This window comes from Salvelinus fontinalis, unplaced genomic scaffold, assembly GCF_029448725.1.
Source record: "Salvelinus fontinalis isolate EN_2023a unplaced genomic scaffold, ASM2944872v1 scaffold_1933, whole genome shotgun sequence".
NCBI lineage: Eukaryota > Metazoa > Chordata > Actinopteri > Salmoniformes > Salmonidae > Salvelinus > Salvelinus fontinalis.
In genome coordinates this window covers 1-24,002 of record NW_026602142.1, presented here as the reverse complement: position 1 = coordinate 24,002, position 24,002 = coordinate 1, and the positions used below count along the sequence as shown (strand labels likewise).

Here is a 24,002-nt window from a genome sequence, read left to right as displayed (position 1 = left end):
TAATGGAAATAACACCTAGTTAATATGACTAGTGAATAACTATCGTATTTGTAACATTCTGCAAAAACAGCTAGTTGATGAGAGGCTGAAAGAGAATTGCAAGAATCGCGCAATTTCCCAAACAGGCAGATAACAAAAGGCATCTCGGAAGGCACAACTCGTCGGTCGTTGTCAGTGGATTGTATTGGCGGGAAGAACAAACATATAGTCTTCAGGGTAATCGAAGTCGCCGCATCTAAAGTCAAGCCACAGGTCACAGATGAGCTGCCTTGTTAAACCCTAAAAATAAATAAAAACAAGATTGCGCTGAAAATACCCATTAAGCCATTTGTTAAGATTTCCCCCGTGTGGACCTGTTGTCACTCTTACCCTGATGGTTGCTCATACTTCCAGACACCTTTTCGGTCTTATCTGAGCAATTTGATCATTTATATCAGAATGTCCATATTCTGAGGCCAATGTAGCGCTCAATCAATAACGATTTTCTACGCGTTTCCCATTGAAGGCCATATTGAGGTTAAATCAATGACTGGAGCTTTTAATTGATAAAAACAAATGACTATTGAAAGTGCAAGTCAGTATCGTGCATTTACTGGTCTTTATTTACTGGTCATTTACTGGTCTTCTACTCTTTAACCCGAAACCCAGTTACTGTCCAGTAGTCAGGATGGCCGAGCGGTCTAAGGCGCTGCGTTCAGGTCGCAGTCTCCCCTGGAGGCGTGGGTTCAAATCCCACTTCTGACAGATGTTTAGCTGCTCTCACGCAGGAGTCATGCTGCTTTGCAGTAATAATCAGAAGATGAAATAACAACTTCACACAGTGAAATAACAATTAGTAAATTAACCCTCTCAACCTTCTGGAGCTGGGCAAAGAAAATAAGAAAAAACAGTACTTAATAACAACTGAATGAGGGGAACATTTCATGAAGTTAATGTATTATAGTGAGTTACTACATTATCCTTCAGTTATTAAATCATCATTTGCTGTAGGCTATGCCTGCCGGGCCCTTCACTTCTAACAAAAAATTCTACTGTCACAGTTGTCGTGGCCGAGTGGTTAAGGCGATGGACTAGAAATCCATTGGGATCTTCCCGCGCAGGTTCGAATCCTGCCGACAACGAAAATACATTTTTTTGGGACCCCTCCGGAGGTGGAAGTTTATTCGTGTTTCATATACCAATCACATCCTCTCATATCTCCACAAGTACATAGGGATCAGGTGTCCATTTGGGATAGGACTGCTGGCCATCTATCTCACCTCACACATTTACACACCTGGTTATCCATCCTTCTAGCTCTTGAGGTCAACAGTAGCATAGGTTACAGGTTTGTGGGCAAGCCACAGATTTCAGGTGAGATCCCATGATACACTCAAAAATACAACAACACGATTCTCATGAATAACCATTAAGCCTTTTGCTAAGATTTCCCCCATTTTGACATGTGGACCTGTTGTCACGGATTGCTCCAGACACTTTTTGGGTCCTATATGAGGGATTTTTATATTCATGTCAAAATGACCATATTCTGAAGACACTCTTATAGTCTGCAGGGTAATCGAACTCGCCGCATCTAAAGTCAAGCCACACGTCATAGGTGAGATGCCTTGTTAAACCCGAAAAATATAATAAAAACACGATTGCGTTGAAAATAACCATTAAGCCATTCAGTTCGCAGTCTCCCCTGGAGGCGTGTGTTCGACACCCACTTCTGACAACTATTTAGCGCCTGCATGTCCTGCTGCTTTGTTGAAAACCAGTTGATAAATAAATGACTTACGGTAATGGAAATAACACCTAGTTAATATGACTAGTGAATAACTATCGTATTTGTAACATTCTGCAAAAACAGCTAGTTGATGAGAGGCTGAAAGAGAATTGCAAGAATCGCGCAATTTCCCAAACAGGCAGATAACAAAAGGCATCTCGGAAGGCACAACTCGTCGGTCGTTGTCAGTGGATTGTATTGGCGGGAAGAACAAACATATAGTCTTCAGGGTAATCGAAGTCGCCGCATCTAAAGTCAAGCCACAGGTCACAGATGAGCTGCCTTGTTAAACCCTAAAAATAAATAAAAACAAGATTGCGCTGAAAATACCCATTAAGCCATTTGTTAAGATTTCCCCCGTGTGGACCTGTTGTCACTCTTACCCTGATGGTTGCTCATACTTCCAGACACCTTTTCGGTCTTATCTGAGCAATTTGATCATTTATATCAGAATGTCCATATTCTGAGGCCAATGTAGCGCTCAATCAATAACGATTTTCTACGCGTTTCCCATTGAAGGCCATATTGAGGTTAAATCAATGACTGGAGCTTTTAATTGATAAAAACAAATGACTATTGAAAGTGCAAGTCAGTATCGTGCATTTACTGGTCTTTATTTACTGGTCATTTACTGGTCTTCTACTCTTTAACCCGAAACCCAGTTACTGTCCAGTAGTCAGGATGGCCGAGCGGTCTAAGGCGCTGCGTTCAGGTCGCAGTCTCCCCTGGAGGCGTGGGTTCAAATCCCACTTCTGACAGATGTTTAGCTGCTCTCACGCAGGAGTCATGCTGCTTTGCAGTAATAATCAGAAGATGAAATAACAACTTCACACAGTGAAATAACAATTAGTAAATTAACCCTCTCAACCTTCTGGAGCTGGGCAAAGAAAATAAGAAAAAACAGTACTTAATAACAACTGAATGAGGGGAACATTTCATGAAGTTAATGTATTATAGTGAGTTACTACATTATCCTTCAGTTATTAAATCATCATTTGCTGTAGGCTATGCCTGCCGGGCCCTTCACTTCTAACAAAAAATTCTACTGTCACAGTTGTCGTGGCCGAGTGGTTAAGGCGATGGACTAGAAATCCATTGGGATCTTCCCGCGCAGGTTCGAATCCTGCCGACAACGAAAATACATTTTTTTGGGACCCCTCCGGAGGTGGAAGTTTATTCGTGTTTCATATACCAATCACATCCTCTCATATCTCCACAAGTACATAGGGATCAGGTGTCCATTTGGGATAGGACTGCTGGCCATCTATCTCACCTCACACATTTACACACCTGGTTATCCATCCTTCTAGCTCTTGAGGTCAACAGTAGCATAGGTTACAGGTTTGTGGGCAAGCCACAGATTTCAGGTGAGATCCCATGATACACTCAAAAATACAACAACACGATTCTCATGAATAACCATTAAGCCTTTTGCTAAGATTTCCCCCATTTTGACATGTGGACCTGTTGTCACGGATTGCTCCAGACACTTTTTGGGTCCTATATGAGGGATTTTTATATTCATGTCAAAATGACCATATTCTGAAGACACTCTTATAGTCTGCAGGGTAATCGAACTCGCCGCATCTAAAGTCAAGCCACACGTCATAGGTGAGATGCCTTGTTAAACCCGAAAAATATAATAAAAACACGATTGCGTTGAAAATAACCATTAAGCCATTCAGTTCGCAGTCTCCCCTGGAGGCGTGTGTTCGACACCCACTTCTGACAACTATTTAGCGCCTGCATGTCCTGCTGCTTTGTTGAAAACCAGTTGATAAATAAATGACTTACGGTAATGGAAATAACACCTAGTTAATATGACTAGTGAATAACTATCGTATTTGTAACATTCTGCAAAAACAGCTAGTTGATGAGAGGCTGAAAGAGAATTGCAAGAATCGCGCAATTTCCCAAACAGGCAGATAACAAAAGGCATCTCGGAAGGCACAACTCGTCGGTCGTTGTCAGTGGATTGTATTGGCGGGAAGAACAAACATATAGTCTTCAGGGTAATCGAAGTCGCCGCATCTAAAGTCAAGCCACAGGTCACAGATGAGCTGCCTTGTTAAACCCTAAAAATAAATAAAAACAAGATTGCGCTGAAAATACCCATTAAGCCATTTGTTAAGATTTCCCCCGTGTGGACCTGTTGTCACTCTTACCCTGATGGTTGCTCATACTTCCAGACACCTTTTCGGTCTTATCTGAGCAATTTGATCATTTATATCAGAATGTCCATATTCTGAGGCCAATGTAGCGCTCAATCAATAACGATTTTCTACGCGTTTCCCATTGAAGGCCATATTGAGGTTAAATCAATGACTGGAGCTTTTAATTGATAAAAACAAATGACTATTGAAAGTGCAAGTCAGTATCGTGCATTTACTGGTCTTTATTTACTGGTCATTTACTGGTCTTCTACTCTTTAACCCGAAACCCAGTTACTGTCCAGTAGTCAGGATGGCCGAGCGGTCTAAGGCGCTGCGTTCAGGTCGCAGTCTCCCCTGGAGGCGTGGGTTCAAATCCCACTTCTGACAGATGTTTAGCTGCTCTCACGCAGGAGTCATGCTGCTTTGCAGTAATAATCAGAAGATGAAATAACAACTTCACACAGTGAAATAACAATTAGTAAATTAACCCTCTCAACCTTCTGGAGCTGGGCAAAGAAAATAAGAAAAAACAGTACTTAATAACAACTGAATGAGGGGAACATTTCATGAAGTTAATGTATTATAGTGAGTTACTACATTATCCTTCAGTTATTAAATCATCATTTGCTGTAGGCTATGCCTGCCGGGCCCTTCACTTCTAACAAAAAATTCTACTGTCACAGTTGTCGTGGCCGAGTGGTTAAGGCGATGGACTAGAAATCCATTGGGATCTTCCCGCGCAGGTTCGAATCCTGCCGACAACGAAAATACATTTTTTTGGGACCCCTCCGGAGGTGGAAGTTTATTCGTGTTTCATATACCAATCACATCCTCTCATATCTCCACAAGTACATAGGGATCAGGTGTCCATTTGGGATAGGACTGCTGGCCATCTATCTCACCTCACACATTTACACACCTGGTTATCCATCCTTCTAGCTCTTGAGGTCAACAGTAGCATAGGTTACAGGTTTGTGGGCAAGCCACAGATTTCAGGTGAGATCCCATGATACACTCAAAAATACAACAACACGATTCTCATGAATAACCATTAAGCCTTTTGCTAAGATTTCCCCCATTTTGACATGTGGACCTGTTGTCACGGATTGCTCCAGACACTTTTTGGGTCCTATATGAGGGATTTTTATATTCATGTCAAAATGACCATATTCTGAAGACACTCTTATAGTCTGCAGGGTAATCGAACTCGCCGCATCTAAAGTCAAGCCACACGTCATAGGTGAGATGCCTTGTTAAACCCGAAAAATATAATAAAAACACGATTGCGTTGAAAATAACCATTAAGCCATTCAGTTCGCAGTCTCCCCTGGAGGCGTGTGTTCGACACCCACTTCTGACAACTATTTAGCGCCTGCATGTCCTGCTGCTTTGTTGAAAACCAGTTGATAAATAAATGACTTACGGTAATGGAAATAACACCTAGTTAATATGACTAGTGAATAACTATCGTATTTGTAACATTCTGCAAAAACAGCTAGTTGATGAGAGGCTGAAAGAGAATTGCAAGAATCGCGCAATTTCCCAAACAGGCAGATAACAAAAGGCATCTCGGAAGGCACAACTCGTCGGTCGTTGTCAGTGGATTGTATTGGCGGGAAGAACAAACATATAGTCTTCAGGGTAATCGAAGTCGCCGCATCTAAAGTCAAGCCACAGGTCACAGATGAGCTGCCTTGTTAAACCCTAAAAATAAATAAAAACAAGATTGCGCTGAAAATACCCATTAAGCCATTTGTTAAGATTTCCCCCGTGTGGACCTGTTGTCACTCTTACCCTGATGGTTGCTCATACTTCCAGACACCTTTTCGGTCTTATCTGAGCAATTTGATCATTTATATCAGAATGTCCATATTCTGAGGCCAATGTAGCGCTCAATCAATAACGATTTTCTACGCGTTTCCCATTGAAGGCCATATTGAGGTTAAATCAATGACTGGAGCTTTTAATTGATAAAAACAAATGACTATTGAAAGTGCAAGTCAGTATCGTGCATTTACTGGTCTTTATTTACTGGTCATTTACTGGTCTTCTACTCTTTAACCCGAAACCCAGTTACTGTCCAGTAGTCAGGATGGCCGAGCGGTCTAAGGCGCTGCGTTCAGGTCGCAGTCTCCCCTGGAGGCGTGGGTTCAAATCCCACTTCTGACAGATGTTTAGCTGCTCTCACGCAGGAGTCATGCTGCTTTGCAGTAATAATCAGAAGATGAAATAACAACTTCACACAGTGAAATAACAATTAGTAAATTAACCCTCTCAACCTTCTGGAGCTGGGCAAAGAAAATAAGAAAAAACAGTACTTAATAACAACTGAATGAGGGGAACATTTCATGAAGTTAATGTATTATAGTGAGTTACTACATTATCCTTCAGTTATTAAATCATCATTTGCTGTAGGCTATGCCTGCCGGGCCCTTCACTTCTAACAAAAAATTCTACTGTCACAGTTGTCGTGGCCGAGTGGTTAAGGCGATGGACTAGAAATCCATTGGGATCTTCCCGCGCAGGTTCGAATCCTGCCGACAACGAAAATACATTTTTTTGGGACCCCTCCGGAGGTGGAAGTTTATTCGTGTTTCATATACCAATCACATCCTCTCATATCTCCACAAGTACATAGGGATCAGGTGTCCATTTGGGATAGGACTGCTGGCCATCTATCTCACCTCACACATTTACACACCTGGTTATCCATCCTTCTAGCTCTTGAGGTCAACAGTAGCATAGGTTACAGGTTTGTGGGCAAGCCACAGATTTCAGGTGAGATCCCATGATACACTCAAAAATACAACAACACGATTCTCATGAATAACCATTAAGCCTTTTGCTAAGATTTCCCCCATTTTGACATGTGGACCTGTTGTCACGGATTGCTCCAGACACTTTTTGGGTCCTATATGAGGGATTTTTATATTCATGTCAAAATGACCATATTCTGAAGACACTCTTATAGTCTGCAGGGTAATCGAACTCGCCGCATCTAAAGTCAAGCCACACGTCATAGGTGAGATGCCTTGTTAAACCCGAAAAATATAATAAAAACACGATTGCGTTGAAAATAACCATTAAGCCATTCAGTTCGCAGTCTCCCCTGGAGGCGTGTGTTCGACACCCACTTCTGACAACTATTTAGCGCCTGCATGTCCTGCTGCTTTGTTGAAAACCAGTTGATAAATAAATGACTTACGGTAATGGAAATAACACCTAGTTAATATGACTAGTGAATAACTATCGTATTTGTAACATTCTGCAAAAACAGCTAGTTGATGAGAGGCTGAAAGAGAATTGCAAGAATCGCGCAATTTCCCAAACAGGCAGATAACAAAAGGCATCTCGGAAGGCACAACTCGTCGGTCGTTGTCAGTGGATTGTATTGGCGGGAAGAACAAACATATAGTCTTCAGGGTAATCGAAGTCGCCGCATCTAAAGTCAAGCCACAGGTCACAGATGAGCTGCCTTGTTAAACCCTAAAAATAAATAAAAACAAGATTGCGCTGAAAATACCCATTAAGCCATTTGTTAAGATTTCCCCCGTGTGGACCTGTTGTCACTCTTACCCTGATGGTTGCTCATACTTCCAGACACCTTTTCGGTCTTATCTGAGCAATTTGATCATTTATATCAGAATGTCCATATTCTGAGGCCAATGTAGCGCTCAATCAATAACGATTTTCTACGCGTTTCCCATTGAAGGCCATATTGAGGTTAAATCAATGACTGGAGCTTTTAATTGATAAAAACAAATGACTATTGAAAGTGCAAGTCAGTATCGTGCATTTACTGGTCTTTATTTACTGGTCATTTACTGGTCTTCTACTCTTTAACCCGAAACCCAGTTACTGTCCAGTAGTCAGGATGGCCGAGCGGTCTAAGGCGCTGCGTTCAGGTCGCAGTCTCCCCTGGAGGCGTGGGTTCAAATCCCACTTCTGACAGATGTTTAGCTGCTCTCACGCAGGAGTCATGCTGCTTTGCAGTAATAATCAGAAGATGAAATAACAACTTCACACAGTGAAATAACAATTAGTAAATTAACCCTCTCAACCTTCTGGAGCTGGGCAAAGAAAATAAGAAAAAACAGTACTTAATAACAACTGAATGAGGGGAACATTTCATGAAGTTAATGTATTATAGTGAGTTACTACATTATCCTTCAGTTATTAAATCATCATTTGCTGTAGGCTATGCCTGCCGGGCCCTTCACTTCTAACAAAAAATTCTACTGTCACAGTTGTCGTGGCCGAGTGGTTAAGGCGATGGACTAGAAATCCATTGGGATCTTCCCGCGCAGGTTCGAATCCTGCCGACAACGAAAATACATTTTTTTGGGACCCCTCCGGAGGTGGAAGTTTATTCGTGTTTCATATACCAATCACATCCTCTCATATCTCCACAAGTACATAGGGATCAGGTGTCCATTTGGGATAGGACTGCTGGCCATCTATCTCACCTCACACATTTACACACCTGGTTATCCATCCTTCTAGCTCTTGAGGTCAACAGTAGCATAGGTTACAGGTTTGTGGGCAAGCCACAGATTTCAGGTGAGATCCCATGATACACTCAAAAATACAACAACACGATTCTCATGAATAACCATTAAGCCTTTTGCTAAGATTTCCCCCATTTTGACATGTGGACCTGTTGTCACGGATTGCTCCAGACACTTTTTGGGTCCTATATGAGGGATTTTTATATTCATGTCAAAATGACCATATTCTGAAGACACTCTTATAGTCTGCAGGGTAATCGAACTCGCCGCATCTAAAGTCAAGCCACACGTCATAGGTGAGATGCCTTGTTAAACCCGAAAAATATAATAAAAACACGATTGCGTTGAAAATAACCATTAAGCCATTCAGTTCGCAGTCTCCCCTGGAGGCGTGTGTTCGACACCCACTTCTGACAACTATTTAGCGCCTGCATGTCCTGCTGCTTTGTTGAAAACCAGTTGATAAATAAATGACTTACGGTAATGGAAATAACACCTAGTTAATATGACTAGTGAATAACTATCGTATTTGTAACATTCTGCAAAAACAGCTAGTTGATGAGAGGCTGAAAGAGAATTGCAAGAATCGCGCAATTTCCCAAACAGGCAGATAACAAAAGGCATCTCGGAAGGCACAACTCGTCGGTCGTTGTCAGTGGATTGTATTGGCGGGAAGAACAAACATATAGTCTTCAGGGTAATCGAAGTCGCCGCATCTAAAGTCAAGCCACAGGTCACAGATGAGCTGCCTTGTTAAACCCTAAAAATAAATAAAAACAAGATTGCGCTGAAAATACCCATTAAGCCATTTGTTAAGATTTCCCCCGTGTGGACCTGTTGTCACTCTTACCCTGATGGTTGCTCATACTTCCAGACACCTTTTCGGTCTTATCTGAGCAATTTGATCATTTATATCAGAATGTCCATATTCTGAGGCCAATGTAGCGCTCAATCAATAACGATTTTCTACGCGTTTCCCATTGAAGGCCATATTGAGGTTAAATCAATGACTGGAGCTTTTAATTGATAAAAACAAATGACTATTGAAAGTGCAAGTCAGTATCGTGCATTTACTGGTCTTTATTTACTGGTCATTTACTGGTCTTCTACTCTTTAACCCGAAACCCAGTTACTGTCCAGTAGTCAGGATGGCCGAGCGGTCTAAGGCGCTGCGTTCAGGTCGCAGTCTCCCCTGGAGGCGTGGGTTCAAATCCCACTTCTGACAGATGTTTAGCTGCTCTCACGCAGGAGTCATGCTGCTTTGCAGTAATAATCAGAAGATGAAATAACAACTTCACACAGTGAAATAACAATTAGTAAATTAACCCTCTCAACCTTCTGGAGCTGGGCAAAGAAAATAAGAAAAAACAGTACTTAATAACAACTGAATGAGGGGAACATTTCATGAAGTTAATGTATTATAGTGAGTTACTACATTATCCTTCAGTTATTAAATCATCATTTGCTGTAGGCTATGCCTGCAGGGCCCTTCACTTCTAACAAAAATTCTACTGTCACAGTTGTCGTGGCCGAGTGGTTAAGGCGATGGACTAGAAATCCATTGGGATCTTCCCGCGCAGGTTCGAATCCTGCCGACAACGAAAATACATTTTTTTGGGACCCCTCCGGAGGTGGAAGTTTATTCGTGTTTCATATACCAATCACATCCTCTCAGATCTCCACAAGTACATAGGGATCAGGTGTCCATTTGGGATAGGACTGCTGGCCATCTATCTCACCTCACACATTTACACACCTGGTTATCCATCCTTCTAGCTCTTGAGGTCAACAGTAGCATAGGTTACAGGTTTGTGGGCAAGCCACAGATTTCAGGTGAGATCCCATGATACACTCAAAAATACAACAACACGATTCTCATGAATAACCATTAAGCCTTTTGCTAAGATTTCCCCCATTTTGACATGTGGACCTGTTGTCACGGATTGCTCCAGACACTTTTTGGGTCCTATATGAGGGATTTTTATATTCATGTCAAAATGACCATATTCTGAAGACACTCTTATAGTCTGCAGGGTAATCGAACTCGCCGCATCTAAAGTCAAGCCACACGTCATAGGTGAGATGCCTTGTTAAACCCGAAAAATATAATAAAAACACGATTGCGTTGAAAATAACCATTAAGCCATTCAGTTCGCAGTCTCCCCTGGAGGCGTGTGTTCGACACCCACTTCTGACAACTATTTAGCGCCTGCATGTCCTGCTGCTTTGTTGAAAACCAGTTGATAAATAAATGACTTACGGTAATGGAAATAACACCTAGTTAATATGACTAGTGAATAACTATCGTATTTGTAACATTCTGCAAAAACAGCTAGTTGATGAGAGGCTGAAAGAGAATTGCAAGAATCGCGCAATTTCCCAAACAGGCAGATAACAAAAGGCATCTCGGAAGGCACAACTCGTCGGTCGTTGTCAGTGGATTGTATTGGCGGGAAGAACAAACATATAGTCTTCAGGGTAATCGAAGTCGCCGCATCTAAAGTCAAGCCACAGGTCACAGATGAGCTGCCTTGTTAAACCCTAAAAATAAATAAAAACAAGATTGCGCTGAAAATACCCATTAAGCCATTTGTTAAGATTTCCCCCGTGTGGACCTGTTGTCACTCTTACCCTGATGGTTGCTCATACTTCCAGACACCTTTTCGGTCTTATCTGAGCAATTTGATCATTTATATCAGAATGTCCATATTCTGAGGCCAATGTAGCGCTCAATCAATAACGATTTTCTACGCGTTTCCCATTGAAGGCCATATTGAGGTTAAATCAATGACTGGAGCTTTTAATTGATAAAAACAAATGACTATTGAAAGTGCAAGTCAGTATCGTGCATTTACTGGTCTTTATTTACTGGTCATTTACTGGTCTTCTACTCTTTAACCCGAAACCCAGTTACTGTCCAGTAGTCAGGATGGCCGAGCGGTCTAAGGCGCTGCGTTCAGGTCGCAGTCTCCCCTGGAGGCGTGGGTTCAAATCCCACTTCTGACAGATGTTTAGCTGCTCTCACGCAGGAGTCATGCTGCTTTGCAGTAATAATCAGAAGATGAAATAACAACTTCACACAGTGAAATAACAATTAGTAAATTAACCCTCTCAACCTTCTGGAGCTGGGCAAAGAAAATAAGAAAAAACAGTACTTAATAACAACTGAATGAGGGGAACATTTCATGAAGTTAATGTATTATAGTGAGTTACTACATTATCCTTCAGTTATTAAATCATCATTTGCTGTAGGCTATGCCTGCCGGGCCCTTCACTTCTAACAAAAAATTCTACTGTCACAGTTGTCGTGGCCGAGTGGTTAAGGCGATGGACTAGAAATCCATTGGGATCTTCCCGCGCAGGTTCGAATCCTGCCGACAACGAAAATACATTTTTTTGGGACCCCTCCGGAGGTGGAAGTTTATTCGTGTTTCATATACCAATCACATCCTCTCAGATCTCCACAAGTACATAGGGATCAGGTGTCCATTTGGGATAGGACTGCTGGCCATCTATCTCACCTCACACATTTACACACCTGGTTATCCATCCTTCTAGCTCTTGAGGTCAACAGTAGCATAGGTTACAGGTTTGTGGGCAAGCCACAGATTTCAGGTGAGATCCCATGATACACTCAAAAATACAACAACACGATTCTCATGAATAACCATTAAGCCTTTTGCTAAGATTTCCCCCATTTTGACATGTGGACCTGTTGTCACGGATTGCTCCAGACACTTTTTGGGTCCTATATGAGGGATTTTTATATTCATGTCAAAATGACCATATTCTGAAGACACTCTTATAGTCTGCAGGGTAATCGAACTCGCCGCATCTAAAGTCAAGCCACACGTCATAGGTGAGATGCCTTGTTAAACCCGAAAAATATAATAAAAACACGATTGCGTTGAAAATAACCATTAAGCCATTCAGTTCGCAGTCTCCCCTGGAGGCGTGTGTTCGACACCCACTTCTGACAACTATTTAGCGCCTGCATGTCCTGCTGCTTTGTTGAAAACCAGTTGATAAATAAATGACTTACGGTAATGGAAATAACACCTAGTTAATATGACTAGTGAATAACTATCGTATTTGTAACATTCTGCAAAAACAGCTAGTTGATGAGAGGCTGAAAGAGAATTGCAAGAATCGCGCAATTTCCCAAACAGGCAGATAACAAAAGGCATCTCGGAAGGCACAACTCGTCGGTCGTTGTCAGTGGATTGTATTGGCGGGAAGAACAAACATATAGTCTTCAGGGTAATCGAAGTCGCCGCATCTAAAGTCAAGCCACAGGTCACAGATGAGCTGCCTTGTTAAACCCTAAAAATAAATAAAAACAAGATTGCGCTGAAAATACCCATTAAGCCATTTGTTAAGATTTCCCCCGTGTGGACCTGTTGTCACTCTTACCCTGATGGTTGCTCATACTTCCAGACACCTTTTCGGTCTTATCTGAGCAATTTGATCATTTATATCAGAATGTCCATATTCTGAGGCCAATGTAGCGCTCAATCAATAACGATTTTCTACGCGTTTCCCATTGAAGGCCATATTGAGGTTAAATCAATGACTGGAGCTTTTAATTGATAAAAACAAATGACTATTGAAAGTGCAAGTCAGTATCGTGCATTTACTGGTCTTTATTTACTGGTCATTTACTGGTCTTCTACTCTTTAACCCGAAACCCAGTTACTGTCCAGTAGTCAGGATGGCCGAGCGGTCTAAGGCGCTGCGTTCAGGTCGCAGTCTCCCCTGGAGGCGTGGGTTCAAATCCCACTTCTGACAGATGTTTAGCTGCTCTCACGCAGGAGTCATGCTGCTTTGCAGTAATAATCAGAAGATGAAATAACAACTTCACACAGTGAAATAACAATTAGTAAATTAACCCTCTCAACCTTCTGGAGCTGGGCAAAGAAAATAAGAAAAAACAGTACTTAATAACAACTGAATGAGGGGAACATTTCATGAAGTTAATGTATTATAGTGAGTTACTACATTATCCTTCAGTTATTAAATCATCATTTGCTGTAGGCTATGCCTGCCGGGCCCTTCACTTCTAACAAAAAATTCTACTGTCACAGTTGTCGTGGCCGAGTGGTTAAGGCGATGGACTAGAAATCCATTGGGATCTTCCCGCGCAGGTTCGAATCCTGCCGACAACGAAAATACATTTTTTTGGGACCCCTCCGGAGGTGGAAGTTTATTCGTGTTTCATATACCAATCACATCCTCTCAGATCTCCACAAGTACATAGGGATCAGGTGTCCATTTGGGATAGGACTGCTGGCCATCTATCTCACCTCACACATTTACACACCTGGTTATCCATCCTTCTAGCTCTTGAGGTCAACAGTAGCATAGGTTACAGGTTTGTGGGCAAGCCACAGATTTCAGGTGAGATCCCATGATACACTCAAAAATACAACAACACGATTCTCATGAATAACCATTAAGCCTTTTGCTAAGATTTCCCCCATTTTGACATGTGGACCTGTTGTCACGGATTGCTCCAGACACTTTTTGGGTCCTATATGAGGGATTTTTATATTCATGTCAAAATGACCATATTCTGAAGACACTCTTATAGTCTGCAGGGTAATCGAACTCGCCGCATCTAAAGTCAAGCCACACGTCATAGGTGAGATGCCTTGTTAAACCCGAAAAATATAATAAAAACACGATTGCGTTGAAAATAACCATTAAGCCATTCAGTTCGCAGTCTCCCCTGGAGGCGTGTGTTCGACACCCACTTCTGACAACTATTTAGCGCCTGCATGTCCTGCTGCTTTGTTGAAAACCAGTTGATAAATAAATGACTTACGGTAATGGAAATAACACCTAGTTAATATGACTAGTGAATAACTATCGTATTTGTAACATTCTGCAAAAACAGCTAGTTGATGAGAGGCTGAAAGAGAATTGCAAGAATCGCGCAATTTCCCAAACAGGCAGATAACAAAAGGCATCTCGGAAGGCACAACTCGTCGGTCGTTGTCAGTGGATTGTATTGGCGGGAAGAACAAACATATAGTCTTCAGGGTAATCGAAGTCGCCGCATCTAAAGTCAAGCCACAGGTCACAGATGAGCTGCCTTGTTAAACCCTAAAAATAAATAAAAACAAGATTGCGCTGAAAATACCCATTAAGCCATTTGTTAAGATTTCCCCCGTGTGGACCTGTTGTCACTCTTACCCTGATGGTTGCTCATACTTCCAGACACCTTTTCGGTCTTATCTGAGCAATTTGATCATTTATATCAGAATGTCCATATTCTGAGGCCAATGTAGCGCTCAATCAATAACGATTTTCTACGCGTTTCCCATTGAAGGCCATATTGAGGTTAAATCAATGACTGGAGCTTTTAATTGATAAAAACAAATGACTATTGAAAGTGCAAGTCAGTATCGTGCATTTACTGGTCTTTATTTACTGGTCATTTACTGGTCTTCTACTCTTTAACCCGAAACCCAGTTACTGTCCAGTAGTCAGGATGGCCGAGCGGTCTAAGGCGCTGCGTTCAGGTCGCAGTCTCCCCTGGAGGCGTGGGTTCAAATCCCACTTCTGACAGATGTTTAGCTGCTCTCACGCAGGAGTCATGCTGCTTTGCAGTAATAATCAGAAGATGAAATAACAACTTCACACAGTGAAATAACAATTAGTAAATTAACCCTCTCAACCTTCTGGAGCTGGGCAAAGAAAATAAGAAAAAACAGTACTTAATAACAACTGAATGAGGGGAACATTTCATGAAGTTAATGTATTATAGTGAGTTACTACATTATCCTTCAGTTATTAAATCATCATTTGCTGTAGGCTATGCCTGCCGGGCCCTTCACTTCTAACAAAAAATTCTACTGTCACAGTTGTCGTGGCCGAGTGGTTAAGGCGATGGACTAGAAATCCATTGGGATCTTCCCGCGCAGGTTCGAATCCTGCCGACAACGAAAATACATTTTTTTGGGACCCCTCCGGAGGTGGAAGTTTATTCGTGTTTCATATACCAATCACATCCTCTCAGATCTCCACAAGTACATAGGGATCAGGTGTCCATTTGGGATAGGACTGCTGGCCATCTATCTCACCTCACACATTTACACACCTGGTTATCCATCCTTCTAGCTCTTGAGGTCAACAGTAGCATAGGTTACAGGTTTGTGGGCAAGCCACAGATTTCAGGTGAGATCCCATGATACACTCAAAAATACAACAACACGATTCTCATGAATAACCATTAAGCCTTTTGCTAAGATTTCCCCCATTTTGACATGTGGACCTGTTGTCACGGATTGCTCCAGACACTTTTTGGGTCCTATATGAGGGATTTTTATATTCATGTCAAAATGACCATATTCTGAAGACACTCTTATAGTCTGCAGGGTAATCGAACTCGCCGCATCTAAAGTCAAGCCACACGTCATAGGTGAGATGCCTTGTTAAACCCGAAAAATATAATAAAAACACGATTGCGTTGAAAATAACCATTAAGCCATTCAGTTCGCAGTCTCCCCTGGAGGCGTGTGTTCGACACCCACTTCTGACAACTATTTAGCGCCTGCATGTCCTGCTGCTTTGTTGAAAACCAGTTGATAAATAAATGACTTACGGTAATGGAAATAACACCTAGTTAATATGACTAGTGAATAACTATCGTATTTGTAACATTCTGCAAAAACAGCTAGTTGATGAGAGGCTGAAAGAGAATTGCAAGAATCGCGCAATTTCCCAAACAGGCAGATAACAAAAGGCATCTCGGAAGGCACAACTCGTCGGTCGTTGTCAGTGGATTGTATTGGCGGGAAGAACAAACATATAGTCTTCAGGGTAATCGAAGTCGCCGCATCTAAAGTCAAGCCACAGGTCACAGATGAGCTGCCTTGTTAAACCCTAAAAATAAATAAAAACAAGATTGCGCTGAAAATACCCATTAAGCCATTTGTTAAGATTTCCCCCGTGTGGACCTGTTGTCACTCTTACCCTGATGGTTGCTCATACTTCCAGACACCTTTTCGGTCTTATCTGAGCAATTTGATCATTTATATCAGAATGTCCATATTCTGAGGCCAATGTAGCGCTCAATCAATAACGATTTTCTACGCGTTTCCCATTGAAGGCCATATTGAGGTTAAATCAATGACTGGAGCTTTTAATTGATAAAAACAAATGACTATTGAAAGTGCAAGTCAGTATCGTGCATTTACTGGTCTTTATTTACTGGTCATTTACTGGTCTTCTACTCTTTAACCCGAAACCCAGTTACTGTCCAGTAGTCAGGATGGCCGAGCGGTCTAAGGCGCTGCGTTCAGGTCGCAGTCTCCCCTGGAGGCGTGGGTTCAAATCCCACTTCTGACAGATGTTTAGCTGCTCTCACGCAGGAGTCATGCTGCTTTGCAGTAATAATCAGAAGATGAAATAACAACTTCACACAGTGAAATAACAATTAGTAAATTAACCCTCTCAACCTTCTGGAGCTGGGCAAAGAAAATAAGAAAAAACAGTACTTAATAACAACTGAATGAGGGGAACATTTCATGAAGTTAATGTATTATAGTGAGTTACTACATTATCCTTCAGTTATTAAATCATCATTTGCTGTAGGCTATGCCTGCAGGGCCCTTCACTTCTAACAAAAATTCTACTGTCACAGTTGTCGTGGCCGAGTGGTTAAGGCGATGGACTAGAAATCCATTGGGATCTTCCCGCGCAGGTTCGAATCCTGCCGACAACGAAAATACATTTTTTTGGGACCCCTCCGGAGGTGGAAGTTTATTCGTGTTTCATATACCAATCACATCCTCTCAGATCTCCACAAGTACATAGGGATCAGGTGTCCATTTGGGATAGGACTGCTGGCCATCTATCTCACCTCACACATTTACACACCTGGTTATCCATCCTTCTAGCTCTTGAGGTCAACAGTAGCATAGGTTACAGGTTTGTGGGCAAGCCACAGATTTCAGGTGAGATCCCATGATACACTCAAAAATACAACAACACGATTCTCATGAATAACCATTAAGCCTTTTGCTAAGATTTCCCCCATTTTGACATGTGGACCTGTTGTCACGGATTGCTCCAGACACTTTTTGGGTCCTATATGAGGGATTTTTATATTCATGTCAAAATGACCATATTCTGAAGACACTCTTATAGTCTGCAGGGTAATCGAACTCGCCGCATCTAAAGTCAAGCCACACGTCATAGGTGAGATGCCTTGTTAAACCCGAAAAATATAATAAAAACACGATTGCGTTGAAAATAACCATTAAGCCATTCAGTTCGCAGTCTCCCCTGGAGGCGTGTGTTCGACACCCACTTCTGACAACTATTTAGCGCCTGCATGTCCTGCTGCTTTGTTGAAAACCAGTTGATAAATAAATGACTTACGGTAATGGAAATAACACCTAGTTAATATGACTAGTGAATAACTATCGTATTTGTAACATTCTGCAAAAACAGCTAGTTGATGAGAGGCTGAAAGAGAATTGCAAGAATCGCGCAATTTCCCAAACAGGCAGATAACAAAAGGCATCTCGGAAGGCACAACTCGTCGGTCGTTGTCAGTGGATTGTATTGGCGGGAAGAACAAACATATAGTCTTCAGGGTAATCGAAGTCGCCGCATCTAAAGTCAAGCCACAGGTCACAGATGAGCTGCCTTGTTAAACCCTAAAAATAAATAAAAACAAGATTGCGCTGAAAATACCCATTAAGCCATTTGTTAAGATTTCCCCCGTGTGGACCTGTTGTCACTCTTACCCTGATGGTTGCTCATACTTCCAGACACCTTTTCGGTCTTATCTGAGCAATTTGATCATTTATATCAGAATGTCCATATTCTGAGGCCAATGTAGCGCTCAATCAATAACGATTTTCTACGCGTTTCCCATTGAAGGCCATATTGAGGTTAAATCAATGACTGGAGTTTTTAATTGATAAAAACAAATGACTATTGAAAGTGCAAGTCAGTATCGTGCATTTACTGGTCTTTATTTACTGGTCATTTACTGGTCTTCTACTCTTTAACCTGTTGGGGATGGGGGCGCTGTTTAGACTATTTATGCTAATGTGGCTAATTTTTTAAACGGCTTCCCACAAAATCCTTGATCGTACAATATGCATATTATTATTATTATTGGATAGAAAACAGTCTATAGTTTCTATAGGAGTTGAAATTTTGTCTCTAAGTGGAACAGAGCCCATTCTACAGCAATTTCCCTGACATGGAGTCAGATTTGAGAAACGTTGGCCACTTTTCTGAAGTCATTTAAAAGGGCTCTGTCGTTGCTATGACTATACGGACACTTCTTACGTCTTCCCCTGGATGCCTTTACGTGATGACGATTCCAACGGGCTCGATTGCTCGTTCACAGGCCCTACAAATGAAAAAAACCTTTAGCTAGCAAGTCTTTTCTTGCTGCGTAACGCGCGTGGAAGACACCGACCCTCTCCTGTTCCAAGCATTAGTTTAGCCTGTTATATTTCTCCGGTCATCTTTTCACTCGTTATAGGAGTTACAAACATCACAAAGTAGTTAATTTAAAGCGTTTTATAGCAATTTATATCCGTTTAGTGCGATTTTGGGACATTTATTTTTGCAACGATGTGAAAAGTTGGAAACGCTTTTCAGTTCATCCCGAACGTAGTTGACATTTCCACATGGCAAGAGGACAGCTTTCCACCAAAAGACGATTTCTCCCAAGAAAGGATCCTTTGCCCAAGATACTGATGGAAGAACAGCTCAAGGTAGGACATTTTTATTATGATAAATCGTGTTTCTGTCGAAACATTTTAGTGGCTTAGGACGCCATGTTTTTTGACGTAGCTTCGCTTGGCGCAAACTGTATTGAAAAGTAAGGATAAATTGAAAAATGTAATAACGCAATTGTATTAAGAATTAAATTGTCTATCAATCCCTGTCCACCCTATATTTTTTAGTCACGTTTATGAGTATTTATGTATAAGAGTAGATCACTGTCTAAGTGGCGCAAGGACGTTTTCTTTACCAGCTTGTCTACATTTCACATTGTCTAACCATGATTTTGGTGGCTAAATATAAACATTTTCGATCAAACTGTATATGCATGTTGTAATGTGATGTTACAGGAGTGTCATCGGAAGAATTCTGAGAAGGTTAGTGAAAAAATTAATATCTTTTGGCGATGTTGACTTTTATCGCTCACTTTGGCTAGAATCAATGCTGGGCTGCTAATTGCTATGTGCTAAGCTAATATAACGATTTATTGTGTTTTCGCTGTAAGACACTTAGAAAATCTGAAATATTGTCTGTATTCACAGGATCTGTGTCTTTCGATTCGTGTATGCTGTGTATTTTTACGAAATGTTTGATGATTAGTAGTTAGGTAAACACGTTGCTCATTGTAATTATTCTAGTCCATTTGTGATGGTGGGTGCAATTGTAAACTATGCCATATACCTGAAATATGCACTTTTTTCTAACAAAACCTATCCCATACCATAAATATGTTATCAGACTGTCATCTAATGAGTTTTTTTGTTGGTTAGGGGCTATAAATATCTTAGTTTAGGCCGAATTGGTGATGGCTACTGGTGTTGGTGGACAAATAAAAGATGGTGGATTATGCTAATGTGTTTTTAGGTAATAGATGTACATCTTTACATATTGTGTCTTCCCTGTAAAACATTTTAAAAATCGGAAATGTTGACTGGATTCATAAGATCTGTGTCTTTCATTAGCTGTATTGGACTTTAATGTGTGAAAGTTAAATATTTTAAAAAAATATTTTTTTTGAATTTCGCGGCACTGGTTTTTCAGTGGGGGGGGGGGGGGGGTGCCGCTAGCGCCACGCCACGCTGATCCTAGACAGGTTAACCCGAAACCCAGTTACTGTCCAGAAGTCAGGATGGCCGAGCGGTCTAAGGCGCTGCGTTCAGGTCGCAGTCTCCCCTGGAGGCGTGGGTTCAAATCCCACTTCTGACAGATGTTTAGCTGCTCTCACGCAGGAGTCATGCTGCTTTGCAGTAATAATCAGAAGATGAAATAACAACTTCACACAGTGAAATAACAATTAGTAAATTAACCCTCTCAACCTTCTGGAGCTGGGCAAAGAAAATAAGAAAAAACAGTACTTTATAACAACTGAATGAGGGGAACATTTCATGAAGTTAATGTATTATAGTGAGTTACTACATTATCCTTCAGTTATTAAATCATCATTTGCTGTAGGCTATGCCTGCCGGGCCCTTCACTTCTAACAAAAAATTCTACTGTCACAGTTGTCGTGGCCGAGTGGTTAAGGCGATGGACTAGAAATCCATTGGGATCTTCCCGCGCAGGTTCGAATCCTGCCGACAACGAAAATACATTTTTTTGGGACCCCTCCGGAGGTGGAAGTTTATTCGTGTTTCATATACCAATCACATCCTCTCATATCTCCACAAGTACATAGGGATCAGGTGTCCATTTGGGATAGGACTGCTGGCCATCTATCTCACCTCACACATTTACACACCTGGTTATCCATCCTTCTAGCTCTTGAGGTCAACAGTAGCATAGGTTACAGGTTTGTGGGCAAGCCACAGATTTCAGGTGAGATCCCATGATACACTCAAAAATACAACAACACGATTCTCATGAATAACCATTAAGCCTTTTGCTAAGATTTCCCCCATTTTGACATGTGGACCTGTTGTCACGGATTGCTCCAGACACTTTTTGGGTCCTATATGAGGGATTTTTATATTCATGTCAAAATGACCATATTCTGAAGACACTCTTATAGTCTGCAGGGTAATCGAACTCGCCGCATCTAAAGTCAAGCCACACGTCATAGGTGAGATAGCTTGTTAAACCCGAAAAATATAATAAAAACACGATTGCGTTGAAAATAACCATTAAGCCATTCAGTTCGCAGTCTCCCCTGGAGGCGTGTGTTCGACACCCACTTCTGACAACTATTTAGCGCCTGCATGTCCTGCTGCTTTGTTGAAAACCAGTTGATAAATAAATGACTTACGGTAATGGAAATAACACCTAGTTAATATGACTAGTGAATAACTATCGTATTTGTAACATTCTGCAAAAACAGCTAGTTGATGAGAGGCTGAAAGAGAATTGCAAGAATCGCGCAATTTCCCAAACAGGCAGATAACAAAAGGCATCTCGGAAGGCACAATTCGTCGGTCGTTGTCAGTGGATTGTATTGGCGGGAAGAACAAACATATAGTCTTCAGGGTAATCGAAGTCGCCGCATCTAAAGTCAAGCCACAGGTCACAGATGAGCTGCCTTGTTAACCTGTCTAGGATCAGCGTGGCGCTAGCGGCACACCCCCCCCCCCCCCACTGAAAAACCAGTGCCGCGAAATTCAAAAAAAATATTTTTTTAAAATATTTAACTTTCACACATTAAAGTCCAATACAGCTAATGAAAGACACAGATCTTATGAATCCAGTCAACATTTCCGATTTTTAAAATGTTTTACAGGGAAGACACAATATGTAAAGATGTACATCTATTACCTAAAAACACATTAGCATATTCCACCATCTTTTATTTGTCCACCAACACCAGTAGCCATCACCAATTCGGCTAAACTAAGATATTTATAGCCCCTAACCAACAAAAAAACTCATTAGATGACAGTCTGATAACATATTTATGGAATGGGATAGGTTTTGTTAGAAAAAAGTGCATATTTCAGGTATATGGCATAGTTTACAATTGCACCCACCATCACAAATGGACTAGAATAATTACAATGAGCAACGTGTTTACCTAACTACTAATCATCAAACATTTCGTAAAAATACACAGCATACACGAATCGAAAGACACAGATCCTGTGAATACAGACAATATTTCAGATTTTCTAAGTGTCTTACAGCGAAAACACAATAAATCGTTATATTAGCTTAGCACATAGCAATTAGCAGCCCAGCATTGATTCTAGCCAAAGTGAGCGATAAAAGTCAACATCGCCAAAAGATATTAATTTTTTCACTAACCTTCTCAGAATTCTTCCGATGACACTCCTGTAACATCACATTACAACATGCATATACAGTTTGATCGAAAATGTTTATATTTAGCCACCAAAATCATGGTTAGACAATGTGAAATGTAACTCAGCTGGTCAGAATTTGTCCTTGCGCCACTTAGACAGTGATCTACTCTTATACATAAATACTCATAAACGTGACTAAAAAATATAGGGTGGACAGGGATTGATAGACAATTTAATTCTTAATACAATTGCGTTATTACATTTTTTAATTTATCCTTACTTTTCAATACAGTTTGCGCCAAGCGAAGCTACGTCAAAAAACATGGCGTCCTAAGCCACTAAAATGTTTCGACAGAAACACGATTTATCATAATAAAAATGTCCTACCTTGAGCTGTTCTTCCATCAGTATCTTGGGCAAAGGATCCTTTCTTGGGAGAAATCGTCTTTTGGTGGAAAGCTGTCCTCTTGCCATGTGGAAATGTCAACTACGTTCGGGATGAACTGAAAAGCGTTCCCAACTTTTCACATCGTTGCAAAAATAAATGTCCCAAAATCGCACTAAACGGATATAAATTGCTATAAAACGCTTTAAATTAACTACTTTGTGATGTTTGTAACTCCTATAACGAGTGAAAAGATGACCGGAGAAATATAACAGGCTAAACTAATGCTTGGAACAGGAGAGGGTCGGTGTCTTCCACGCGCGTTACGCAGCAAGAAAAGACTTGCTAGCTAAAGGTTTTTTTCATTTGTAGTGCCTGTGAACGAGCAATCGAGCCCGTTGGAATCGTCATCACGTAAAGGCATCCAGGGGAAGACGTAAGAAGTGTCCGTATAGTCATAGCAACGACAGTGCCCGTTTAAATGACTTCAGAAAAGTGGCCAACGTTTCTCAAATCTGACTCCATGTCAGGGAAATTGCTGTAGAATGGGCTCTGTTCCACTTAGAGACAAAATTTCAACTCCTATAGAAACTATAGACTGTTTTCTATCCAATAATAATAATAATATGCATATTGTACGATCAAGGATTTTGTGGGAAGCCGTTTAAAAAATTAGCCACATTAGCATAAATAGTCTAAACAGCGCCCCCATCCCCAACAGGTTAAACCCTAAAAATAAATAAAAACAAGATTGCGCTGAAAATACCCATTAAGCCATTTGTTAAGATTTCCCCCGTGTGGACCGGTTGTCACTCTTACCCTGATGGTTGCTCATACTTCCAGACACCTTTTCGGTCTTATCTGAGCAATTTGATCATTTATATCAGAATGTCCATATTCTGAGGCCAATGTAGCGCTCAATCAATAACGATTTTCTACGCGTTTCCCATTGAAGGCCATATTGAGGTTAAATCAATGACTGGAGCTTTTAATTGATAAAAACAAATGACTATTGAAAGTGCAAGTCAGTATCGTGCATTTACTGGTCTTTATTTACTGGTCATTTACGGGTCTTCTACTCTTTAACCCGAAACCCAGTTACTGTCCAGAAGTCAGGATGGCCGAGCGGTCTAAGGCGCTGCGTTCAGGTCGCAGTCTCCCCTGGAGGCGTGGGTTCAAATCCCACTTCTGACAGATGTTTAG

At 41.2% G+C, this 24,002-nt stretch overlaps 23 non-coding genes across 23 annotated transcripts; all 23 read left to right on the top strand.

Moving 5' to 3' along the window:
* Window positions 1-661: 661 nt before the first annotated feature.
* trnal-cag (transfer RNA leucine (anticodon CAG)) lies at window positions 662-744 on the top strand. The gene has a single exon. It is a non-coding gene; the product is annotated as a tRNA-Leu (tRNA).
* Window positions 745-1,039: 295 nt separating this feature from the next.
* trnas-aga (transfer RNA serine (anticodon AGA)) lies at window positions 1,040-1,121 on the top strand. Its single transcript has one exon. It is a non-coding gene; the product is annotated as a tRNA-Ser (tRNA).
* Window positions 1,122-2,443: 1,322 nt separating this feature from the next.
* On the top strand, window positions 2,444-2,526 carry trnal-cag (transfer RNA leucine (anticodon CAG)). The gene has a single exon. It is a non-coding gene; the product is annotated as a tRNA-Leu (tRNA).
* Window positions 2,527-2,821: 295 nt separating this feature from the next.
* trnas-aga (transfer RNA serine (anticodon AGA)) lies at window positions 2,822-2,903 on the top strand. The gene has a single exon. It is a non-coding gene; the product is annotated as a tRNA-Ser (tRNA).
* A 1,322-nt stretch (window positions 2,904-4,225) lies between these two features.
* Window positions 4,226-4,308, top strand: trnal-cag (transfer RNA leucine (anticodon CAG)). Its single transcript has one exon. It is a non-coding gene; the product is annotated as a tRNA-Leu (tRNA).
* A 295-nt stretch (window positions 4,309-4,603) lies between these two features.
* On the top strand, window positions 4,604-4,685 carry trnas-aga (transfer RNA serine (anticodon AGA)). Its single transcript has one exon. It is a non-coding gene; the product is annotated as a tRNA-Ser (tRNA).
* A 1,322-nt stretch (window positions 4,686-6,007) lies between these two features.
* On the top strand, window positions 6,008-6,090 carry trnal-cag (transfer RNA leucine (anticodon CAG)). Its single transcript has one exon. It is a non-coding gene; the product is annotated as a tRNA-Leu (tRNA).
* A 295-nt stretch (window positions 6,091-6,385) lies between these two features.
* On the top strand, window positions 6,386-6,467 carry trnas-aga (transfer RNA serine (anticodon AGA)). Its single transcript has one exon. It is a non-coding gene; the product is annotated as a tRNA-Ser (tRNA).
* Window positions 6,468-7,789: 1,322 nt separating this feature from the next.
* On the top strand, window positions 7,790-7,872 carry trnal-cag (transfer RNA leucine (anticodon CAG)). Its single transcript has one exon. It is a non-coding gene; the product is annotated as a tRNA-Leu (tRNA).
* Window positions 7,873-8,167: 295 nt separating this feature from the next.
* On the top strand, window positions 8,168-8,249 carry trnas-aga (transfer RNA serine (anticodon AGA)). The gene has a single exon. It is a non-coding gene; the product is annotated as a tRNA-Ser (tRNA).
* A 1,322-nt stretch (window positions 8,250-9,571) lies between these two features.
* On the top strand, window positions 9,572-9,654 carry trnal-cag (transfer RNA leucine (anticodon CAG)). Its single transcript has one exon. It is a non-coding gene; the product is annotated as a tRNA-Leu (tRNA).
* A 294-nt stretch (window positions 9,655-9,948) lies between these two features.
* On the top strand, window positions 9,949-10,030 carry trnas-aga (transfer RNA serine (anticodon AGA)). The gene has a single exon. It is a non-coding gene; the product is annotated as a tRNA-Ser (tRNA).
* A 1,322-nt stretch (window positions 10,031-11,352) lies between these two features.
* On the top strand, window positions 11,353-11,435 carry trnal-cag (transfer RNA leucine (anticodon CAG)). Its single transcript has one exon. It is a non-coding gene; the product is annotated as a tRNA-Leu (tRNA).
* A 295-nt stretch (window positions 11,436-11,730) lies between these two features.
* On the top strand, window positions 11,731-11,812 carry trnas-aga (transfer RNA serine (anticodon AGA)). Its single transcript has one exon. It is a non-coding gene; the product is annotated as a tRNA-Ser (tRNA).
* Window positions 11,813-13,134: 1,322 nt separating this feature from the next.
* On the top strand, window positions 13,135-13,217 carry trnal-cag (transfer RNA leucine (anticodon CAG)). The gene has a single exon. It is a non-coding gene; the product is annotated as a tRNA-Leu (tRNA).
* A 295-nt stretch (window positions 13,218-13,512) lies between these two features.
* On the top strand, window positions 13,513-13,594 carry trnas-aga (transfer RNA serine (anticodon AGA)). The gene has a single exon. It is a non-coding gene; the product is annotated as a tRNA-Ser (tRNA).
* A 1,322-nt stretch (window positions 13,595-14,916) lies between these two features.
* trnal-cag (transfer RNA leucine (anticodon CAG)) lies at window positions 14,917-14,999 on the top strand. The gene has a single exon. It is a non-coding gene; the product is annotated as a tRNA-Leu (tRNA).
* Window positions 15,000-15,294: 295 nt separating this feature from the next.
* On the top strand, window positions 15,295-15,376 carry trnas-aga (transfer RNA serine (anticodon AGA)). The gene has a single exon. It is a non-coding gene; the product is annotated as a tRNA-Ser (tRNA).
* Window positions 15,377-16,698: 1,322 nt separating this feature from the next.
* trnal-cag (transfer RNA leucine (anticodon CAG)) lies at window positions 16,699-16,781 on the top strand. Its single transcript has one exon. It is a non-coding gene; the product is annotated as a tRNA-Leu (tRNA).
* Window positions 16,782-17,075: 294 nt separating this feature from the next.
* On the top strand, window positions 17,076-17,157 carry trnas-aga (transfer RNA serine (anticodon AGA)). Its single transcript has one exon. It is a non-coding gene; the product is annotated as a tRNA-Ser (tRNA).
* Window positions 17,158-20,307: 3,150 nt separating this feature from the next.
* On the top strand, window positions 20,308-20,390 carry trnal-cag (transfer RNA leucine (anticodon CAG)). The gene has a single exon. It is a non-coding gene; the product is annotated as a tRNA-Leu (tRNA).
* Window positions 20,391-20,685: 295 nt separating this feature from the next.
* trnas-aga (transfer RNA serine (anticodon AGA)) lies at window positions 20,686-20,767 on the top strand. The gene has a single exon. It is a non-coding gene; the product is annotated as a tRNA-Ser (tRNA).
* A 3,143-nt stretch (window positions 20,768-23,910) lies between these two features.
* On the top strand, window positions 23,911-23,993 carry trnal-cag (transfer RNA leucine (anticodon CAG)). The gene has a single exon. It is a non-coding gene; the product is annotated as a tRNA-Leu (tRNA).
* Window positions 23,994-24,002: the final 9 nt, after the last annotated feature.